The sequence below is a fragment of the Bombina bombina genome, chromosome 7, assembly GCF_027579735.1.
Source record: "Bombina bombina isolate aBomBom1 chromosome 7, aBomBom1.pri, whole genome shotgun sequence".
In the NCBI taxonomy this organism is placed as follows: Eukaryota; Metazoa; Chordata; class Amphibia; order Anura; family Bombinatoridae; genus Bombina; species Bombina bombina.
In genome coordinates, this window is record NC_069505.1 from 345539881 (window position 1) to 345560585 (window position 20705).

The following is a 20705-nucleotide window of genomic DNA, read 5'->3' on the forward strand; positions in this document are numbered from 1 at the left end:
TGCTAGTGTAATCTATTTTTATTTTCTATCAGGCCTGTGTCTAACTGTCTATCTGACTTACACAGCATACTGTTGTTAATTGCTGCCCTACGTAGCAGCCAGCCAGTGCGACCACTCATATGTGCATTGCACTTCTTAACATTATTTTAATATTAAAATCTAAAATTTTAAAATATTTTGCAAGTGTAATCTAACTTAATTTTCTATCAGGCCTGTGTTTTTGTCACTTACACAGCATACTGTGTTAAATTGCTGCCCTACCTACCATCCACGACTCATATCTGCCAGCCTGTGTGCCAGGCCCAACTAGCCAATTAGTGGCACCAATCATAATTCTTGTAACAGTATCAAAAAAATTAAAAATCATAATTGTTTGGAGTGCAAATATTCAGTCTACTAGTGCCATTGAATTGCAGTTTCCTCCTGCCTGCCAGCCTGTGTGCCAGTCACAAACTAGCTAATTAGTGCCACCAATTCTAGTTGTTGTAAAAGTATTGTTAATCTTTAAAATTCCAAATTGATCGCTTGTGATTCATCAGTTTGCTCGTGCCATTGAATTGCACTTTCCTCCTGCCTGCCAGCGTGTTTTCCAGGCCCAACTAGCCAATTAGTGGCACCAATCATAATTCTTGTAACAGTATCTAAAAATTTAAAAATCTCCTAGTGCCATTGAATTGCATTTTCCTCCTGCCTGCCAGCCTGTGTGCCAGGCCGACTTTCAAAATATTTACACCAATCATATTTGTTGTCACAGTATTTGTAATAATTAAAAATTAAAATGTTTTGGTAATTGTTGTTCTGAATCCTCAGTTTGCTGGTGCCATTGAATTGCACTTTCCTCCTGCCTTGCAGCCTGTGTGCCAGGCCCACCTAACCAATTATTGCCAGCAATCATATTTCTTTTAACAGTATTGCAAAAATTGTCAATCATCACTGTTTTGACTGTCAGTATTCAGTCTCCTAGTGTCCTTGAATTGCATTTACCTCCTGCCTGCCAGCCTGTGTGCCAGGCCGTCTTGCCAACTATTTACACCAATCATAATAGTTGTCACAGTATTGTTACTAATAAAAATTAAAAAAATTTGGATTGTTGTTCTTAATCCTCCTATTGCTCGTGCCACTGAATTGCACTTTTCTCCTGCCTGCCAGCCTGTGTGCCAGGCTGACTTTCAAAATATTTACACCAATCATATTTGTTGTCACAGTATTCTTAATAATTAAAAATTTAAATTTTTGGTAATTGTTGTTCTGAATCCTCAGTTTGCTCGTGCCATAGAATTGCACTTTCCTCTTGCCTGCCAGCCTTTTTTTCCAGGCCCAACTAGCCAATTAGTGGCACCAATCATAATTCTTGTAACAGTATATAAAAAATTAAAAATTATAATTTTTTGGACTGCAAATATTCAGTTTCCTAGTGCCCTAGAATTGCATTTTCCTCCTGCCTGCCAGCCTGTGTGCCAGGCCGACTTTCAAAATATTTATACCAATCATACTTGTTGTCACAGTATTCTTCAGAATTAAAATTTTTGGTAATTGTTTATCTGAATTCTCAGTTTGCTCGTGCCATTGAATTGCACTTTCCTCCTGCCTTGCAGCCTGTGTGCAAGGCCCACCTAGCCAATTATTCCCAGCAATCATATCTCTTTAAACAGTATTGCAAAAATTGTCAATCATCACTGTTTTGACTGTCAGTACTCAGTCTCCTAGTGTCCTTGAATTGCATTTACCTACTGGCTGCCAGCCTGTGTGCCAGGCTGTCTTGCCAACTATTTACACCAATCATAATTGTTGTCACAGTATTGTTACTAATTAAACATAAAATTATTTTGATTTTTCTTAATCCTCAGGTTGCTTGTGCCATAGAATTGCACTTTTCTCCTGCCTGCCAGCCTGTGTGCCTGGCCGACTTTCAAAATATTTACACCAATCATATTTGTTGTCACAGTATTCTTAATAATTAAAAATTTAAATTTTTGGTAAGAGTTGTTCTGAATCCTCAGTTTGCTCGTGCCATTGAATTGCACTTTCCTCCTGCCTTGCAGCCTGTGTGCCAAGTTCACCTAGCCAATTATTGCCAGCAATCATATTTCTTTGAACAGTATTGCAAAAATTGTCAATCATCACTGTTTTGACTGTCAGTATTCAGTGTCCTAGTGTCCTTGAATTGCATTTACCTCCTGCCTGCCAGCCTGTGTGCCAGGCCGTCTTGCCAACTATTTACACCAATCATAATTGTTGTCACAGTATTGTTACTAATAAAAATTAAACTTTTTTGGATTGTTGTTCTTAATCCTCCTATTGCTCGTGCCACTGAATTGCACTTTTCTCCTGCCTTACAGCCTGTGTGCCAGGCCGACTTTCAAAATATTTACACCAATCATATTTGTTGTCACAGTATTCTTAATAATTAAAAATTTAAATTTTTGGTAATTGTTGTTCTGAATCCTCAGTTTGCTCGTGCCATTGAATTGCACTTTCCTCCTGCCTGCCAGCCTTTTTTCCAGGCCCAACTAGCCAATTAGTGGCACCAATCATAATTCTTGTAACAGTATATAAAAAAGTAAAAATTAAAAATGTTTGGACTGCAAATATTCAGTCTCCTAGTGCCATTGAATAGCATTTTCCTCCTGCCTGCCAGCCTGTGTGCCAGGCCGACCTTCAAAATATTTGCACCAATCATACTTGTTGTCACAGTATTCTTCAGAATTAAAATTTTTGGTAATTGTTTATCTGAATCCTCAGTTTGCTCGTGCCATTGAATTGAACTTTCCTCCTACCTTGCAGCCTGTGTGCAAGGCCCACCTAGCCAATTATTCCCAGCAATCATATTTCTTTGAACAGTATTGCAAAAATTGTCAATCATCACTGTTTTGACTGTCAGTACTCAGTCTCCTAGTGTCCTTGAATTGCATTTACCTCCTGGCTGCCAGCCTGTGTGCCAGGCCGTCTTGCCAACAATTTACACCAATCATAATTGTTGTCACAGTATTGTTACTAATAAAAATTAAAACATTTTGGATTGTTGTTCAATCCTCCTATTGCTCGTGCCACTGAATTGCACTTTTCTCCTGCCTGCCAGCCTGTGTGCCAGGCCGACTTTCAAAATATTTACACCAATCATATATGTTGTCACAGTATTCTTAATAATTAAAAATTTTGTTAATTGTTGTTCTGAATCCTCAGTTTGCTCGTGCCATTGAATTGCACTTTCCTCCTGCCTTGCAGCCTGTGTGCCAGGCCCACCTAGCCAATTATTGCCAGCAATCATATTTCTTTTAACAGTATTGCAAAAATTGTCAATCATCACTGTTTTGAGTGTCAATCTGCATTCTACTAGTGTCCTTGAATTGCATTTACCTCCTGCCTGCCAGCCTGTGTGCCAGGCCGTCTTGCCAACTATTTACACCAATCATAATTGTTGTCACAGTATTGTTACTAATTAAAATTAAAAGTTTTTGGGTTGTTGTTTCTAATCCTCAGTTTGCTCGTGCCATTGAATTGCACTTTTCTCCTGCCTGCCAGCCTGTGTGCCAGCCAGGCCGACTTTCAAAATATTTACACCAATCATATATGTTGTCACAGTATTCTTAATAATTAAAAATTTTAATTTTTGCTAATTGTTTTTCTGAATCCTCAGTTTGCTCGTGCCATTGCATTGCACTTTCCTCCTGCCTTGCAGCCTGTGTGCCAGGCCCACCTAGCCAATTATTGCCAGCAATCATATTTCTTTGAACAGTATTGCAAAAATTGTCAATCATCACTTTTTTGACTGTCAGTATTCAGTCTCCTAGTGTCCTTACCTTGAATTGCACTTTTTTCCTGCCTGCCAGCCTGTGTGCCAGGCGGTCTTGCCAACTATTAACACCAATCATAATTGTTGTCACAGTATTGTTACTAATTAAACATAAAATTTTTTGGATTGTTGTGCTTAATCCTCAGTTTGCTCGTGCCATTGAATTGCACTTTTCTCCTGCCTGCCAGCCTGTGTGCCAGGCCGACTTTCAAAATATTTACACCAATCATATTTGTTGTCACAGTATTCTAAATAATTAAAAATTAAATTTTTTTGTAATTGTTGTTCTGAATCCTCAGTTTGCTCGTGCCATTGAATTGCACTTTCCTCCTGCCTGCCAGTCTGTGTGCCAGGCCCAAATAGCCAATTAGTGCCAGCAATCATATTTATTTTAACAGTATTGCAAAAATTGTCAATCATCACTGTTTTGAGTGTCAATCTGCATTCTACTAGTGCCCTTGAATTGCGTTTTCCTACTGCCTGCCTGCCTGTGTGCCAGTCCCAACTAGCCAATTAGTGCCACCAATCATATTTCTTTTAACAGGATTGGAATTATTGTTAATCATAACTGTTTTGACTGTGATTCTTCAGTCTCCTAGTGCCATTGAATTGCAGTTTCCTTTCTCCCAGCGTGTGTGCCAGACAAGCCCATTTTCCAACTAGTGCCAACAATCATATTTGTTGTCACAGTACTTTTAATATTTTAAAAAAATTAACAATTTGTGATTTTTAAAACATCTGTCTTTTTGGTTGTTGTCAGTCTCACAGTGTATACTGTGCCCACTTGCACAGTGCCACCACTCCTATAATTGGTGTTATAGTATTGTCAGTGTCCATTTAAAAAAAAATGACAGGCCAAGGCAGGCCACCCCGCAGGTTCCGTGGTCGTGGTGCTGTGATTCCTTTAGACCCTACAAATATGCACATTGTTCAGATGCCGGGTGCCAGGGGGGACGCGAAAAGTTCTAAGGAGGACCTAGTGGAATGGCTAACACAGGACACCCAATCTTCTTCAGCTTCCGCTGCTAGTCCTCCTAACCTTGACGCACCATCTACGTCCAGCTGTGCTTTGGGCAGGTCTCAAGTGACCAGTGCCACTCGCCCGCCTGTCGCCACCACCAACACTAGCACCACAGCCGCTTCACTTGATCTGTCACAGGAGTTATTGACACATCAGTTGGAAGAAATGATTGATGCTCAACCATCATTGACAGAGGATGTAGATAACAGTGATCAGTCTCAGTCAAGCAGCATTACCGACATGGAGGTACGGTGTGATGATGATGATGTTGTACCCGCTGCTGCTTCCTTTCTTGATGTGTCAGATACAAGTGAAGCGGTTGATGATGATGTGTTGGTGGATGTCACGTGGGTGCCTGCTAGAAGAGAAGAAGAAGAGGGGGAAAGTTCAGATGGGGAGACAGAGAGGAGGAGGAGACGATTTGGAAGCATGGGGAGGTCGTCTCAAGGAGCTAGTGGCACAGTCAGACAGCATGCATCGGCACCCGGGGTCAGCCAGACAGCACGCCGACGCCCATCAACGCATGCTGTTTCCACCACCAGAATGCCGTCATCGCAGAGCTCAGCAGTGTGGCAATTTTTTTGTGTGTCTGCCTCTGACAACAGCGATGCCATTTGCAACCTGTGCCAAAAGAAACTGAGTCGTGGGAAGTCCAACACCCACCTAGGTACAACTGCTTTGCGAAGGCACATGGTCTCCCATCACAAAGGCCGATGGGAAGAACACATGAGTAGAAGCAGCAAACAAAGTGAAAGCCGCCCTCCTCCTCCTGCTCCAGCATCTTCAGCCACGTCAACCAGTGCTGTCCTCCTTGCCCCCTCTCAACCATCCTCCACTCAGTCTTTCTTACGTAGCAGTTCCTGGTCATCTGCCCACAGTCAGCTGTCTGTCAAGGACATGTTTGAGCGTAAGAAGCCAATTTCTCAAAGTCACCCCCTTGCCCGGCATCTGACAGCTGGCTTGTCTGAACTCTTAGCCCGCCAGCTTTTACCATACTAGCTGGCCAACTGATTCTATCATGGACTGACAGGTATCACACAAGACTTGACAATAGACAGGATGCAAGTCAAAGGCCCTGAACAGTGAAACTGGCAAGATAAAGATTTAAAAGTGTAGACTTGGTTGGGGCCCAACCAACCCACATTAATGTGGGTAAAAGTGGTGTTTTTTTAATGCCGAGAACTGACACCTCATTAAGAGCATAAACACAATGTTCAAAACTAGATGTTGGGCTGAATGCTCTCCTGTTAAATAATGTTTTCTTCCCCAACAGGTGCTGAACCAAGAGTTGTAAGTTTATTTTAACATTATTAAAAGTTATACTGTATTTATTCCTCCACAAATCACAAGGTTGTACACCACATATCTAATCTCTGTACAAACTGCATATACACTCCAGATTACATTTTTCTTTTTTTTTTTTTTTTCTCTTCCTAAGATGGGTTATAGGGTTACTCTATATCTATAAAATAAAAATACAGGTGCAGTATATAACCCCCCTTCATTGATAAATAATCATAATCAATAACCTGGAGCTGTAGTATTTACATGATATGCCTACAAAACTGCTAAGATACCAAGACCACTGTTTGAAACGACGCTGGCCAACTGGATATTAGCCTATCCTTTACTAGTCTCACTCTGCACCGTCAAGATCTAAAAGAGTAATGTTGTCCCCTTAGTTACCTAACAACTAGGCCTGATGAGCCATACAAAGATTCAGGGACACCCTTCAGGGGCCCTGGAGACTGTCATCTCTCTAAAAGTTGCACATACTCATAGACTACCACCCTCTGAGCAACTAACAAGTTAATTGCAGTGTATTTCTTATTCTCGTTTCTTTTTTTTCTTTTTATTTCTATACTTGTTGTTTTTACTTGTAATCATATTTTATTGTATGTTAGATTACACACACTATAACTGTGTCTTACCAATTGCAAAATATATTCCAAATACACAACATTTCCTATTCGTCTAGTGTGTCAGACGAATATTGTGAACTTAAATTGTACTAAACCTTAAATTTATTACCTTTTTTTTTTTTTTTTCTCCTCTCCCCCCCCTACAAAAACACTTACCCTTCCCCATTTCCCCTCCCCCAAGCATTACACCCAGCAAGATGAACACTCAGTCTGTTTTTATATAATAGTTTAAACTGTTAGTTCAAAAAGCGTTGTCTCTCCCTCCAGATACCACCCGGTCATTTGAACGGTGCAACACATAAGCAAGCCGCATCGTTTGCATTGCGTTGTTGGTATAGTGGTGAGCATAGCTGCCTTCCAAGCAGTTGACCCGGGTTCGATTCCCGGCCAACGCATCTCAGTCTGTTTTTATATAATAGTTTAAACTGTTAGTTCAAAAAGCGTTGTCTCTCCCTCCAGATACCACCCGGTCATTTGAACGGTGCAACACATAAGCAAGCCGCATCGTTTCCATTGCGTTGGTGGTATAGTGGTGAGCATAGCTGCCTTCCAAGCAGTTGACCCGGGTTCGATTCCCGGCCAACGCATCTCAGTCTGTTTTTATATAATAGTTTAAACTGTTTGTTCAAAAAGCGTTGTCTCTCTCTCCAGATACCACCGGTCATTTGAACGGTGCAACACATAAGCAAGCCACATCGTTTGCATTGCGTTGGTGGTATAGTGGTGAGCATATCTGCCTTCCAAGCAGTTGACCCGGGTTCGATTCCCGGCCAACGCATCTCAGTCTGTTTTTATATAATAGTTTAAACTGTTAGTTCAAAAAGCGTTGTCTCTCCCTCCAGATACCATCCGGTCATTTGAACGGTGCAACACATAAGCAAGCCGCATCGTTTGCATTGCGTTGGTGGTATAGTGGTGAGCATAGCTGCCTTCCAAGCAGTTGACCCGGGTTCGATTCCCGGCCAACGCATCTCAGTCTGTTTTTATATAATAGTTTAACTGTATGTTCAAAAAGCGTTGTCTCTCCCTCCAGATCCACCCGGTCATTTGAACGGTGCAACACATAAGCAAGCCGCATCGTATGCATTGCGTATGGCTGGTATAGTGGGTGAGCATAGCTGCCTTCCAAGCAGTTGACCCGGGTTCGATTCCCGGCCAACGCATCTCAGTCTGTTTTTATATAATAGTTTAAACTGTTAGTTCAAAAAGCGTTGTCTCTCCCTCCAGATACCACCCGGTCATTTGAACGGTGCAACACATAAGCAAGCCGCATCGCTTGCATTGCGTTGGTGGTATAGTGGTGAGCATAGCTGCCTTCCAAGCAGTTGACCCGGGTTCGATTCCCGGCCAACGCATCTCAGTCTGTTTTTATATAATAGTTTAAACTGTTAGTTCAAAAAGCGTTGTCTCTCCCTCCAAATACCACCCTGTCATTTGAACGGTGCAACACATAAGCAAGCCGCATCGTTTGCATTGCGTTGGTGGTATAGTGGTGAGCATAGCTGCCTTCCAAGCAGTTGACCCGGGTTCGATTCGCGGCCAACGCATCTCAGTCTGTTTTTATATAATAGTTTAAACTGTTAGTTCAAAAAGCGTTGTCTCTCCCTCCAAATACCACCCTTTCATTTGAACGGTGCAACACATAAGCAAGCCGCATCGTTTGCATTGCGTTGGTGGTATGGTGGTGAGCATAGCTGCCTTCCAAGCAGTTGACCCGGGTTCGATTCCAGGCCAACGCATCTCAGTCTGTTTTTATATAATAGTTTAAACTGTTAGTTCAAAAAGCGTTGTCTCTCCTTCCAGATACCACCCGGTCATTTGAACGGTGCAACACATAAGCAAGCCGCATCGTTTGCATTGCGTTGGTGGTATAGTGGTGAGCATAGCTGCCTTCCAAGCAGTTGACCCGGGTTCGATTCCCGGCCAACGCATCTCAGTCTGTTTTTAAGGTTTATTGTTCTTTTTTGCTTTGTGATATTTCTGCTTTATAAATACTAGCTTTCATTTTTAAATGTATAAGTTGATTGATGGCATAACTTCAGTCTCTTTTATATTGCATTGTCTGTTTATTTTACTTTTCTCACCCTTACCTTGGGTTAATCAATTTTCCCAATTTTTTTTTTATTTTTTTTACTGTCCCTGATCTTGTGATTAACTTCTTTAGTAGATCCAGCTGAATGCTCTGCCCTATAAATGTAACACTTGTATGGGGAAGCATAGCAAGGGGTTAGCATAGCTAGACAGTTAGCTTTATGTTAATATGATTTGTTCCCATTTGTGAAGTGAGCATTTTATAAGTGAGACATTAAGAGTTAGGCAAAAGAATTATACAAGAATTGAACAAGGAGTGAACAAAGGACAGGTTGCTAGGCAAGTTCTGTTGTATCTTTGTGTTTTATGTGGTTTTTTTAAAATCCGTTTTTGGAAAATGCTCCTCTTGTCTCTATAATAATCTATTTTAAACATTAACTCCTTCTCCCTTGCTTCTTTTATTGGCCCATCTTGTTACCCTCTTCTCATTTTTGCTCTCATGAACTTCATACATTCTTAAACTCTCTCCTCCCTGCACCTAATTTCAAAGACTTTCTCTATAATGCAAATCTGTGTCTCATCTTATGTCACTATCCTTCTTGCTTATAGTAACTGCTGGTGATATCTCCCCCAATATTGGTCCCCCACAGCTTCCAAACCTTGTTTACCCATGTGCCTTTCCACAGAGCTGGATATCAAAACTTTACTCAAATTCCTTTTTGTATACAACACCCTCTTTACTTGTGCACTCTGGTGTTCTGTCTACTTGCAATAAGTTCACTTCTTTCCATGACCTTTTTATCACCCTTTTCCTCAACCTTCTGTCTTATACAGAAACATGGCTCACTTCTTCAGACACAGCTATCACTGCTTCATTGTTACATTGGTGTCTCTACTTTAGCCACACTTTTAGGTCTGGAAACAAAGGAGGAGGTTGTGTAGGTAGTTTACTTTCCTCTTGTTGGACTTGTAAACACATTTAACCTATCCATTCCCTCCCATTTTCTTCCTTCAGAACCCCTATGATATGCCTCTCTATACATGTTGTGGTTATATTTTGCCCCCTGCATCTTAAAGGGACAGTCTAGGCCAAAAAACCTTTCATGATTCAGATAGAGCAGGTAATTTTAAACAAGTTTCCAATTTACTTTTATCAACAATTTTGCTTTGTTCTCTTGGTATTCTTAGTTGAAATCTTAACCTAGGAGGTTCATATGCTAATTTCTTAGACCTTGAAGGCCACCTCTTTTCACAATGCATTTGAACAGTTTTTCACCACTAGAGGGTGTTAGTTCACATATTTCATATAGATAACACTGTGCTCATGCACGTGAAGTTATCTGGGAGCAGGCAGTGATTGGCTAAACTGTAAGTCTGTCAAAAGAACTGAAATAAAGGGGCAGTTTGCAGAGACTTAGATACAAGATAATCACAGAGGTTAAAAGTATATTAATATAATTGTGTTGATTATGCAAAACTGGGGAATGGGTAATAAAGGGATTATCTATCTTTTAAAAGAATAAAAATTCTGGTGTAGACTGTCCCTTTAAACTCAATGTCTCAATCATTTTGCTTCCTAGCTACCTTATTTCTACTCCTCAGACACCCCTGCCTTCATTCTTGGGAATTTCAACCTCCCTGTTGACAATCCCCCTGCCCCTGCTGCAAAAAAACTTATCCATCTAACTTCTTCTTATGGACTGACTCTCACACTCACAAAGATGTACACTCCCTTGATCTGATTTTCCGCTTTCAATGCTGAAACACAGGCTTAGCAGAGAAGAGTACTGCTTAATCTTTTTTTTTTTTATGGAAAAGTGTTAAACACTATTTCATTAAAGGAATAGAACTGAATAAGATTTTCAGCTAAAGTTGCAGTTTCTTTTTTAGACTTATTCACTTTGCATTGGTGATATAGTGCTTTCCAAACACGTGACCTAGATTTAATTCCTGAACAATACATTAGAGGTTTCCAGTTGTGGACCTACTCAACAGAGCACCTTGGTGGAAAAAAGATTTTGAGCCCCCCAACAATAGATTATTATTAAGCAATAGTAATAATACACACTTTCCTGTATAATGATTTTAAAGATAGATAGATAAATAGATAGATAGATAGATAGATAGATAGATAGATAGATAGATAGATAGATAGATAGATAGATAGATAGACTGGAAACATACACTAAAAAAAGTCTCCCCTGCATTAGCAGTGTACAAATTATACACACCTATGTATAGACTGACTGCTATGGGCCCCCCTGGTGCAACCGCTCCTGCAGCACAAAAAGTAGTTCCAGCCTCTGGAGGTTTCTGTAAAATAGTTTCAATTGTCCTATAATAGGAATTAATGTTTGGAAAGCATAGCATGAAATGAAAACACTGGCTTGGCAGGGAACACTACTGCTTGTTAATAGAAAAGTGGGAACCACTGTTGAATTAAATAGGTATAATTTAATAAGATCCCCATTACATTTATATATATATATATATATTACTATGTTTAATAAAACATTTTTTGAGGAATCAAATCCTGTGTTTAATAACCCTTATATTGAACAAGTAATGGTAGTGATGGTACCTTTTTGTGAAAATTTACAGTGATTATGTGCTACCGTCACTTTAAAATGAAAAAAGATGTGTTCATTATTCTGCACCTCATGGTGTCATAGTGATGTATGTCAATCTGTGTCTCATTTTACTATGTGGGTGGCTGAACTCTCGTGGCCTTTGCTCCTGTCCCTGATGGCACGTAAGAATGTCCAAATGAGTCTTCCTTTTGTTGAGCTCTATTAAAAATAGGCCCACTTGGCATTTGAGCCATGAACTCATATGAAAATCTAACGTCACTCAACGGGATTGCATCCATTATGCTTATAACATGGAATCATGAGTATTTCAGACAAATCTCCAGGAGGTGTGGTTAAAAGGATTTCCCAGTGCGTGACTGGATTGATGCCATGAGTATTATCAGCCACTAGGAACATAGCCAAAAACAATGTTAGCATAGTCTATTTTTTTATCCATTTCAGTGTTATAGGCTTGTTGCTGCAATTGGCTTATGTCTGGAATCTAATGTGGCCTAGGTCAACTAGGACTCTGCCTAGGGCAGCAGGATTTTAGGGGGCAGCAAATTTTGAGGAACAGCTTGGTACCATGATCCCTTGCAGTTTTCATGCTCTACAAGGAGACAAAATGGTTCTAAATGGTGTAAAGGCGACATCCTGAAGTAGATAATCATTGTTACATGGTGTTTTGTGTGTCTGACAGGAATAAGAGAATGTTTGATAAACAGTTATTTATTAAAACATTATAATTTAAAATTTAAACACTGGTATTAAAAAAATAATAATAAATTATACTACTTCTTTTATTGAGGTTTTTTTAGCCAACATATCAATTTACTTATGTCAGATTGCTGCAGCAATAATGTCAGACAAACAAAATATTTTCAAAATAATATAGAAAAAACATGAACATAATTTTTTCATTAGTTATTGACAATAAATACTGTAGTTAAAGGGACAGTCTTGTCAAAATTAAACTTTCATTATTCAGATAGGACTTTTTAGTAATTTTAATCAACTTTCCAATTTACTTTTATCATCAAATTTGTCTTTTTCTCTTGGTATTCGTAGTTGAAACTAAACCTAGGCAGACTCATATGCTAATTTCTAAGCCTTTGAGGGCTGCCTCTTATCACATGCTTTTTAAATTGTTTTTCAACACAAAGAGACAAAAAGTACACGTGGGCCATATAGATAACACTGTGTTCAGGCACAGGGGGGTATTTAAGATTTAGCCCAACACAATGCTAACTGCAAGACAATAGATAATAAACAGTTAGTCGTGTGATCAATGGGCTGGAAAAATGTTCTTAGATACAAGGTAATCACAGAGGTAAAAAGTATATTAATATAGCTGTGTTGGTTGTTCAAAAGTGGGGAATGGGTAATAAAGGGATTATCTATCTTTTAAAACAATAAAAAATCTATTGTAGACTGTCCCTTTAAACAGCCTACAAGTAAACAATGCAAATAAAATGTGCCTAGTATTTTGGCAACTTATAGATTATCAATGCTGACAGTGTATATATTGGCAGAACTATAAAGGTCTAGTAGGAGAATACACAATACAAAATATTGCCTGGAGACCAAAAGGACAGCATGTCTATAACAAAATATACTGACATAAATATGGACTATACATACTGTAGATAAAGAGCCTACGAGTAAGCAATGTAAATAAAATTGGCCTAATATCTGGGCAAATTGAAAAATTATTAATGTTAACAGTGTATATATTGGCAAAATAGTAATGGCTCAATAAAGATATTGTCTAAATACCAGGAGGACAGCATACCTGTAATAAAATATACTGACATAGATATAAAACCTCATTTTCTTTTTTTATAACTTATAGTTGTAATACAGTTGCTCAATACAATGTTGAACAGAGATAAAATGAGTAGTGATTAACTAAGGCTGATATTTGAAATGTTATGCAAGATTTTGTAGGAAAAGTATCAGCCACAGGTGGTTATCTGGAGAATACAATGAAGTTAATAGCTTAGCATTGTGGTAAGTGTAGCAGGACCACCATCGGGGGTGACAGGGGTGACTCCTGTCAGGGGCTCAATGGGCCAGGGGGGGCCCATGAGGCTAGAACAACTATTTAAAAAAAAAAATGTTTTTTACACATTTTGGCAGCCACCAGAGGGTACTACAGCAGAGTGCTATTGAGTGTGGAAAATGTTATTACGAGTAAAGAATTAGCATTTAAGAGGATTTCGGAGTCTGCACTAAACCACTATGCACCGTGTGAGACAGACTTGGCACTTAAGTTTGTACAGTATGTGCCTGAGTCAGACGGCAGATCACTTTCATTTGCAGAGGAGGTAGGACTTACTTAGTAAATGTTTTTTATTTCTTTGTGCAATTTTGGATTGTAACTTCAGTGTGGTAGTAGTTGCATGGTGCGGACAGGGGTCCATAAAAACACAATTTTTTTTTTAGCAATATGCAGCAGTGTATTTATGATTATTTGACAATGCTGTATAAATTCTATATTTAAAGCCATGCAGAAATGTTTCCTCCTCAATACACAAATGGTAGATGCCCTTTTGGCAGATATAAGGTTTTTTTTATTAATAGATATATTTTAACTACATTCCAGTTTACTGCCCCTTTATGCAAGGACTTTCCAGATGCAAGGAGGCATTTTATCTAAGATTTTTACATCTACATAAAATATTATACTCTCAGACTAAGATTGCTCAGTGTTTGAAATGAGATTAACTTAACACTGTTCAGTTTACACTACAGCTGAGTTAATTTTGAAATACATACAAACAAGCCTAAATCCTGCATTTAACCAGATCTAATGGTATGAGACTGAGTACCACAGCTTATGGTTCCACTAAGACCATATAGAGTATAGCATTTTCAAAATCCATAAGTACAGCTGACAGATGGGAACATTTGTACACCATATTTGAAGTGGTGCTCTATGGGTGTCTCTTTTTCTATGGGTGTCTCTGTGAGGGTGTGTGTATGTCTGTGTTCTCTGTGTGTGTCTGTGAGGGTGTATGTATGTCTGTGTTCTCTGTGTGTGTCTGTGAGGGTGTGTGTATGTCTGTGCATTTTCTGTGGGAGTTTCTGTGAGAGTGTGTGTATGTCTTTGTGTGTTTTCTGTGGAAGTCTCAGTGAGTGTGTGTATGTCTTTGTGTGTTTTATGTGGTTGTCTTTCTGTGTGTGTATGTCTTTGTGTGTTTTCTGTGGGTGTCTCTCTGTGTGTGTATGTCTTTGTGTGTTTTCTGAGGCTGTCTCTGTTGGTGTTTCCTTGGGTGTATGTGCAAGTTTGTGTTTGAGTTTGTGTGTGTGTGTCCATTGTCTGTTCTTTTTAGGACATTTTGACCTTACTACTGATTATTCACATCTTTCAACAGACTTTGAGACTAATGAGACCTTTCCGGAAGTCAACAATCCAACATTTAACCTTTAAATTATTGTTTAGGCAGTTCAGGGCCCTTCCTTTCAGCCACTGTATGCTGTTGTCATCATTTAGTTGGCATCTTCCTTGACAAAAAGATAAGCAGAACTCCATATTTTGTTTTGTAAATCTCCTTTTTTGACAAAACTGTATTCTACCTCATTACTCTTCAGGTCAATGCAAACAAGTGCTGAGTGTCTGTCTGAGTGTGTTTGTGTGTTTCTTTGCGTGTCTGCTAGAGTGTCTATATGTAAATCCTTATGTTTGAGTGTGTGTTTCAGTGTATTAGTGTGTCTGAGTTTCTGTGTTTGTGTGTTACTACCTTTACAACATTTCCAAGTTTAACTACACTTAAGAATAAAGTGCATATACGTTTTAGTCACTTGGTCAAAAATTGCACATGTCAAAGGGGATCAATGGTTAAGTCAGGGGACCCAAAATTTTTAGTGGCAGCCCTGAGTGTAAGGATGAGTATAAGTAGGCATAGAGTAATCTAAGCTATTAGTGGAGTTTCCCAATCTCTCCACTGGGGGGAGAGGGGAGAGAGTGGGAAGGAAAAAAATAATGTAAGGTAGTTTATAGGGGGAAAAAGGAGGGAGGGATGAGTAAAAAGGTGAAATGGTACATCTCAATGAGTAAGATGTTACTTACTGGGTCTTTCAAATACAATTCATACAGTGTGATACAATGGATAGCCTTTTTGGTTAAAGTGACAGCTTTCCTCCATGTTGACAAGGGGAAAAGGCGTTGTCAGTGCTCTTTCCCATTGTTGTATGGAATGAGATTTGAGAAAAGGGGGAGAGTTTAATAGACAGTTTAATAGAGTTTAATAGACAGTGGTAAGAAAGTGTAAGTAGTTTCTGCAAAGACTCACCTGATTCCCATTTCCCAGAGATCTAATTTCCCAGAGAGTTTTTGTTCTAAGTGAGGAATTCAAGAAGCCCCACAAGCTACGTAGTCTCCAGTTTTCAAAATGTAATGGTATTGGGGGTGGTAATGGGAGAGAAAACTCTAGTAGGATACAAAGTCATCAGTTAGGTAAATATCTCTAATTGTGAGTTTATCTCTTTCATTCCTTAGGTCAGGGTGTGTGTCTGGGAGAGTGAGTAGGAGACAGCAGAGGGTATAGGAGGGGGACAGGTGTGGGGCGATCGTTGGGAGGTTGTGGATCTTGTTCCAGAATTTCACATTTGAGTTAATTATATAATTTTCTAAAGGGATTTATGGCCTATTGTGTCTGGGGAGCCAGATAAGGTCTCAAAGAAGGATGTCTTCTGGTAAGCAGGCTTGTTCTAGTTCAAGCCATCTGCTGCTGGATGTTGTTGTGCCCCATAAAGTGACATGGGACAGATGTACCACTTCTGAGTAGAGAAAAATATTAGGGGCAGCTGCTCCTCCTGATAAAATAGGATGTTGTAAGTTTCTGGTAGCGACTCATGGTATTTTATTTCTCCATATAAAATGGTTGCACAGATGCTGAAATAGTTGAATTAGAGATATGGGAATCGGGAGGGAGCAGAATAGATACGTAAGTTTAGGGAGTAAGCTCCTTTTATATGCTGCAATTCTCCCTAGCCACGAAAGAGAAGAGACGCTCCAATTTAAATCTTAAAGCAGTGGAGTAGGGGTTTGAAGTTTTTAGAGATGATAGTGGTCAGGTTGTGTGATAAGATGACTCCAAGATATTTAATGCCTTCAGTAGACCAGTTAAATGCATATTGAGACTTAAGGGTAGTGAGAGATTCATCTGGAATGTTAAAAGCGTAGGCCTCGGTTTTAGATATATTCAGTTTATAGTGGCTAATGTTAGAAAAGGTGTCTAGGAGATTTGGGAGTGAGTAAAGGGGGTCTGAGGTAAAAGAGTAAGGTCATCTGCAAATAATGCTGTCTTCTGTGATGTATTATGAAGTTGGACTTCTTTAATATGGGGGTTGGTACGGATTGCTTCAGCAAGGGGTTCCATTACAAGGGCAAATAGAAGGGGGGATAATTGTCACCCTTGGCGGGTACCATTAGTAATAGGGGACAATGGGGTACGGAATCCTAGGCGACTAACAGTTGCCGATGGGTCAAAATATAATGCCATAATCTGTGTGATGAAAGGGTGGGAGAAGCCAAACCGCTGTAGCATTTGGGTCATGTTTAACTAGTTCACCCTGTTGAAGGCTTTCTCCTCATCCATTGACAGGGTAACACATGGGATCCCTAACCTTAGCTTCAAAGAATATGTTTAATAGGTGTCTGGTATTGTCAGGGCCTTGTCAGCCTATTGTGAAGCTGACCTGATCACCATTAATCAGAGTCAGCAAAATGGGGTTTAGTCTGGTGGCAATAATTTTGGCATACATCTTGACATCCAGGTTTAGGAGGGAGATTGGTCGATAGCTAGAACAAGAGGTGTGGTCCTTACCGAGTTTTTGTATGGTAATTATAATGGCTTGTAAGAGTTCTTTAGGGAGAGTGCTAGATGACTAAAATTAATAGTACTATTAATTGAGGAATGCCCGTTAGTCTATTAACCCCTTAACGACCAAGGACGTACGCCACACGTCCTCAAAAAAAATACACTTAATGACCGAGGACGTGTGGCGTACGTCCTTGGTCTGGAAAGCAGCTGGAAGCGATCCTGCTCGCTTCCAGCTGCTTTCCGGTTATTGCAGTGATGCCTCGATATGGAGGCATCCTGCAATAACCCCCCTTGGCCATCCGATGCAGAGAGAGCCACTCTGTGGCCCTCTCTGCACCGGACATCGATGGCCGGTATCGTTGGTGGGTGGGAGCTTACATGGGAGGCGGGTGGGCGGCCATCGGTGCTCTGTGTGAAGTGGAGGGGGGCGGGATCGGGGGCGGGATCTACGGGAGCGCGCGCGTGCACAGGGGGTGGCGGGCGGGCGCGTGCACGGGGCGGGAGAAGGTGGGAACCGCTACACTACAGAAAAAAAAAGTTAAAAGCTAAAAAAATAAAATAAATGTAACTATTAAAAATGTAATCTAAGGGACCTGGAAAGGGGTTGGGGGTTGGTCTTGGTGGGGGGGGGAAGCTACACTACAGAAAAGGGCATTTAAAAAAAAAAAAAGGCACATTTTTTTACAAAACTGGGTACTGGCAGACAGCTGCCAGTACCCAAGATGGTGCCCATTAAGGCAGAGGGGAAGGGTTAGAGAGCTGTTTGGTGGGGGATCAGTGAGGTTGGGGTCTAAGGGGGGATCCTACACATCAGCATATGTAAATATGCTTTTTTTTTTTTTTAAAAAGGGCCAAATACCTTTTATTTTAGTACTGGCAGAGTTTCTGCCAGTACTTAAGATGGCGGGACAATTGTGGGGTGGGGGAGGGAAGAGAGCTGTTTGGGAGGGATCAGGGGGTCTGATGTTTCAGGTGGGAGGCTGAGCTCTACACTAAAGCTAAAATTAACCCTGCAAGCTCCCTACAAGCTACATAATTAACCCCTTCACTGCTAGCCATAATACACGTGTGATGCGCAGCGGCATTTAGAGGCCTTCTAATTACCAAAAAGCAATGCCAAAGCCATATATGTCTGCTATTTCTGAACAAAGGGGATCCCAGAGAAGCATTTACAACCATTTGTGCCATAATTGCACAAGCTATTTGTAAATAATTTCAGTGAGAAACCTAAAATTGAGAAAAAATTAACTTTTTTTTTAATTTGATCGCATTTGGCGGTGAAATGGTGGCATGAAATATACCAAAATTGGCCTAGATCAATACTTGGGGTTGTCTACTACACTACACTAAAGCTAAAACTACCCCAAAAAGCTCCCTACATGCTCCCTAATTAACCCCTTCACTGCTGGGCATAATACACATGTGGTGCGCAGTGGCATTTAGCGGCCTTCTAATTACCAAAAAGCAACGCCAAAGTCATATATGTCTGCTATTTCTGAACAAAGGGGATCTCAGAGAAGAATTTACAACCATTTATGCCATAATTGCACAAGCTGTTTGTAAATAATTTAAGTTAGAAACCAAAAGTTTGTGAAAAAAATTGTGAAAAGTGAACGATTTTTTGTATTTGATTGCATTTGGCGGTGAAATGGTGGCATGAAATATACCAAAATGGGCCTAGATCAATACTTTGGGTTGTCTACTAAAAAAAAATATATACATGTCAATGGCTATTCAGAGATTCCTGAAAGATATCAGTGTTCTAATGTAACTGTCGCTAATTTTGAAAAGAAATGGTTTGGAAATAGCAAAGTGCTACTTGTATTTATGGCCCTATAGTTTACAAAAAAAGCAAAGAACATGTAAACATTGGTATTTCTAAACTCAGGACAAAATTTAGAAACTATTTAGCATGGGTGTTTTTTGGTGGTTGTAGATGTGTAACAGATTTTGGGGGTCAAAGTTAGAAAAAGTGTGTTTTTTTCCATTTTTTCCTCATATTTTATATTTTTTTTTATAGTAAATTATAAGATATGATGAAAATAATGGTATCTTTAGAAAGTCCATTTAATGGCGAGAAAAACGGTATATAATATGTGTGGGTACAGTAAATGAGTAAGAGGAAAATTACAGCTAAACACAAACACCTCAAAAATGTAAAAATAGCCTTGGTCCCAAACGGACAGAAAATGGAAAAGTGCTGTGGTCATTAAGGGGTTAAGGTAAGTGAGCACTTGGAGCAACAGAATATATATTGGCAGATTGGATCTAATGCAGATTATTAAATTGAATAGTACTATTAAATGAGGAAGTGCCCGTTAGTCTATTTATAGAAGTAAGCACCACAATCATGTTAAACACTGATGAAATGTTGAAATAGCTATATTTAGGCTATAGTTTATCTATTGTGCAGTTTTAACAGCTAGTTCAACATTTCATAAGTGTTTAACATGATTGTGGTGCTTACTTCTATAAATAGACTAACGGGCACTTCCTCATTTAATAGTACTATTCATTTTAATAATCTGCTTTAGAGTGTGTGTGTGTGTATGTATATGTGTGTGTATGTATATGTGTGTGTGTATATATATATATATATATATATATATATATATATATATATATATATATATATATATATATATATATATATATATATATATATATAGTGTTTACACATTGTTAGAAATTGTTAGTTTGCTACCGCTCATCTTTTATGTAAAGCTTATTTTGATGTACTCCAGTATAAGAGGCTTTTTATTTATATCCCATTTTTTGTAATATTAGGTTATTTTAGTATAGTGGCAGTAATCTACACAAATGAGCAAGTCAGTGACTTTTTAGAATGTAATGCTATTGGAACAAGTACGAGAATACCATTGGCTCAGCTTAGACCAATCAGTTGCTGACACGTTTCCAGCCTATCACAAGAGGCCACGTATTGCATAGTGACAGCACGCTGGAATCAAAAGGAAGCCAAGGGCTCACAACATTATACCTCTTGAAAAAGTCTGTTCATAAACGGAAGAAACATGTTGAGGATTAGGAGGATTAGCTAATCACACAGGTCCCACCTGATTTACCCAACACCAGCCGTTTACAACTCTGAGTCACCCAATCGCCAGGAATTTACAAGGTGGTATTGCATGCTGTTTATACAGGTTGAAATAAGTGGACTGAGAGTTTCAGTGGCTGGATGTCTAGGATGTGTGGTGACACACATTTTTTGTGCTTATTTTAACTATTATTTTGTACGTTTATTTTTAATTGCGCTATTTTGCTTATTATTAAAACTTTTACTCTTAGAGTGGTTCTGCGCTCTTCTCTTCTTTATTGTATTGTCAGTTTCCCCTGGGAGGTGAATCCCAGCTCTCCCTGTGTTATTTGAGTAGCAACCACGGGCATCACAATTTGAGGCTTATTTATTTGGATATACCATCTTCAACATTTGAGAGAAAGGATATCCACGTTGAAAGATATAATGGATATCACAACCTACCCAGGAAATCATAAGGATACAGGTGTGACTGTCCTGGGATC

General features: G+C 39.4%; 8 non-coding genes across 8 annotated transcripts; all 8 read left to right on the forward strand.

Moving 5' to 3' along the window:
• The first annotated feature begins 7059 nt into the window (after positions 1-7059).
• TRNAG-UCC (transfer RNA glycine (anticodon UCC)) lies at positions 7060-7131 on the forward strand. The gene has a single exon. It is a non-coding gene; the product is annotated as a tRNA-Gly (tRNA).
• Positions 7132-7251: 120 nt separating this feature from the next.
• On the forward strand, positions 7252-7323 carry TRNAG-UCC (transfer RNA glycine (anticodon UCC)). The gene has a single exon. It is a non-coding gene; the product is annotated as a tRNA-Gly (tRNA).
• A 119-nt stretch (positions 7324-7442) lies between these two features.
• TRNAG-UCC (transfer RNA glycine (anticodon UCC)) lies at positions 7443-7514 on the forward strand. Its single transcript has one exon. It is a non-coding gene; the product is annotated as a tRNA-Gly (tRNA).
• A 120-nt stretch (positions 7515-7634) lies between these two features.
• On the forward strand, positions 7635-7706 carry TRNAG-UCC (transfer RNA glycine (anticodon UCC)). The gene has a single exon. It is a non-coding gene; the product is annotated as a tRNA-Gly (tRNA).
• A 313-nt stretch (positions 7707-8019) lies between these two features.
• TRNAG-UCC (transfer RNA glycine (anticodon UCC)) lies at positions 8020-8091 on the forward strand. Its single transcript has one exon. It is a non-coding gene; the product is annotated as a tRNA-Gly (tRNA).
• Positions 8092-8211: 120 nt separating this feature from the next.
• TRNAG-UCC (transfer RNA glycine (anticodon UCC)) lies at positions 8212-8283 on the forward strand. Its single transcript has one exon. It is a non-coding gene; the product is annotated as a tRNA-Gly (tRNA).
• A 120-nt stretch (positions 8284-8403) lies between these two features.
• TRNAG-UCC (transfer RNA glycine (anticodon UCC)) lies at positions 8404-8475 on the forward strand. Its single transcript has one exon. It is a non-coding gene; the product is annotated as a tRNA-Gly (tRNA).
• A 120-nt stretch (positions 8476-8595) lies between these two features.
• TRNAG-UCC (transfer RNA glycine (anticodon UCC)) lies at positions 8596-8667 on the forward strand. The gene has a single exon. It is a non-coding gene; the product is annotated as a tRNA-Gly (tRNA).
• The last annotated feature ends 12038 nt before the right edge of the window (positions 8668-20705 follow it).